The following is a 2,892-nucleotide window of genomic DNA, read 5'->3' on the forward strand; positions in this document are numbered from 1 at the left end:
CTAATTTCCTACTTTGCTAAGATCAGGACTGTTCTATTTAAAATAATCTCACTTCTCCCACCTCCTGATCTAAGTTCTGTTGCATCTCCTGCACTCCCAACTTTAATACCTCAATACCTGCTTAATGAGGGCCCCTCTTCCAGAGCCCTTGATCCACACACTTTCTTCTGCTTCTTCAAAGATCTTACTCCATCTATCGACAACAGGCTCCTTTTCTTATATCTTTAGTCTTTCCTGCTTCACTTTTCCTTCTCCTGGAGGGCAAATGTTTGCTGCTTCTATCATGACACCTGTTAAAAACTTTTTCCTGCCCTTGTTCCCCATTAAGATACCACCTTCTTGTCACTCCTGAAAAGCAAACTTCATGAGTGAGTGGTCTCAACTCACTAGTCCCTATAAGTCTGGTTTCTTTTCCCATCACTCTGCTGGAACTGCTCTCTCAGCAATGTCCCAACCCCAAACCCAATAACCACTTCTCCACAGTCGTGCTGGAGTCTCCCACTTCCTAGCTTTCTGACGTGCCTTTTTCCCACCCCTAACAGCATATTTTTCCAAAAATTTTGTCCTTCCCCTCTCTTTTTACATACATTTTCCCAGTCAATGAATTCATTCCACACATTAATTTTTTATTTGTATGCAATACTACTACTCTAGCCTTGACCTTTCTCCTGAACTCCAGAACTGAATTTCTGACTTCCTGCTAGAAATTTCCACATAGCACAAAGTTCCACATTCCACACTGATCCAAATTTGAATTCATCTTCTCTCCTTACAAGATTGTTCTCCTTCCTTTAACATTCTACTCATGCTTAACACCTATTTGTCCATGGTTTTCCTTCTCTTTTCTCAGTCATAAACTAGCAATAATAGTGTATATCTCATGGGACTGTGTGGGGATAAAATTTTTTTGTAAAACCGTTAGGAAAGTTAATAATTTTATTACTATGCTCCCTTCAATTAATTGAATTCTGGAAATCATATTTCTTATACACAGCCATTCCTGCATGAGTTTTTCTATCACTACCTCTGACCTTCACCAATGCTTACCTAAACTATTCAAATCGATCAACAGTTATCAATAGTCTACCATATGTAATGTGTTTTGCATGATAAGGCAATTCGTACTCAGCTTCATATAGGTCTACTTTCTACTCCAGTAGGAAAGGAAACAAATGGAACATAGCCCAAAGTGAACTGAGGGCTGTACCAGAGATTAGGGATTGCAATAGCATTTTCCTGTCTCCCGTATTCAAATCCACCTGTAAGTACTGTTAGACTCAGTGGAAACCAGATCTGGTCATTTATGTCAGGTCTCAAAAATTCATATGCCAACAGAAGCCAAGCAGGGAATAAAATGGAATGAAATAGATTTGTAGAAGGCAATAAGGAGTGGTGTGGACTGTGACAAACTGAAAGTGATGAGCATACGCCTTCATGAGCTAATCGAATTATAATTACCTCTCAAAGGCCCCACCTCCAAAACCATCATTTTGGGGATTTGGGCTTCAATACATGAATTTGGGGGATACAAACATCCAGTCCATAGTATACACAAATGACAACATGTTACTGTAATGCTTTACCATGCCTTCTCCCCTATAAAAAAGACCAACCTAAAGTATTTTTCTCTTTGTTACTTTTTTTTTTTTTGGTCTTTTTGCTATTTTTTGGGGCCACTCCTGTGGCATATGGAGGTTCCCAGGCTAGGGGTCTAATCGGAGCTGTAGCCCCGGCCTACGCCAGAGCCACAGCAACGCGGGATCCGAGCCGCGTCTGCAACCTACACCACAGCTCACGGCAACGCCGGATCGTTAACCCACTGAGCAGGGGCAGGGATTGAACCCGCAACCTCATGGTTCCTAGTCGGATTCGTTAACCTGCACCACGACGGGAACTCCTCTTTGTTACTTTTTTACTACTTCAATTTATATATTAATTTTTGGATATTTTTTCCTTGAACCTAAACTTCACTAGAATATTGTGTGTGTGTGCATGCACATGTGTATGGTGTATGTATACACACGCATTGAACAAATCACTTTTCTAAACCTTAGTTTCTTCATTTGTAATATTAGAAAATAATACTCATTTCACAGGGGCGTTGTCAAAATTAAATGAGATAGTACGTGTATAGCAATTTGCAACTGTAGGCAGTTGATGCATGTTAACTCTATTGTGGTGGTGGTTGTATGTATGTTTGGCTATGAGAAAGCTGAGGTCTTCCTTATATAACAGATCTAAAAGACTACTAAAACCACAGGCTTCCTTATATAATAGATCTAAAAGCCTACTGAAACCACAGGCAACGTGTGCCAATACACGTTGTCCAAAGACCTACATCACGCAGAAGAAAGAAGACGACAGCATTAACATCCCTGAAATGGAAGGCAAGAGTGAGAGCCTAAGAAAGAGGTGACATCAACAGGTGACAAATGAAATTCTGTGTGGTAGTGGGTGGGGGGAGTGTGGTATATTGTTTTCTCTGAAATACAGATGCCGGCAGCACAGCTGGTTTTTCCCGTGAAGTCAGATGGAGCTGGGGGTGAGAGTGGGACAGAGAATGGGAGGAACAGACCTGGTCCTTCCTAAGGAGGCTTATGCCTGGGGAGAGAGTGCTGCTGATGATCTCACATTCCAGATCTCTACTGTTTTCTGAATGTTTCCTCTTAGACCCTTCTCAGGAGACGTACATATGTAGATCACGCCTGTAGATACACCAAGATGTACAAACAAAGAGGCAGAAGAGACCTCGAGAATATGTGCTCAGCCCCAGCAGGTGAAGGCCTAAGCCACCTAGGGAAGAATTTCTCTTCTCTTCTTTGATCAACTTGATGGCACTTCTGTAGCCTACCTACATACCAGAGTTCTTCACTCCTCTGGATAGTTTACAAG

This window comes from Phacochoerus africanus, chromosome 9, assembly GCF_016906955.1.
Source record: "Phacochoerus africanus isolate WHEZ1 chromosome 9, ROS_Pafr_v1, whole genome shotgun sequence".
NCBI lineage: Eukaryota > Metazoa > Chordata > Mammalia > Artiodactyla > Suidae > Phacochoerus > Phacochoerus africanus.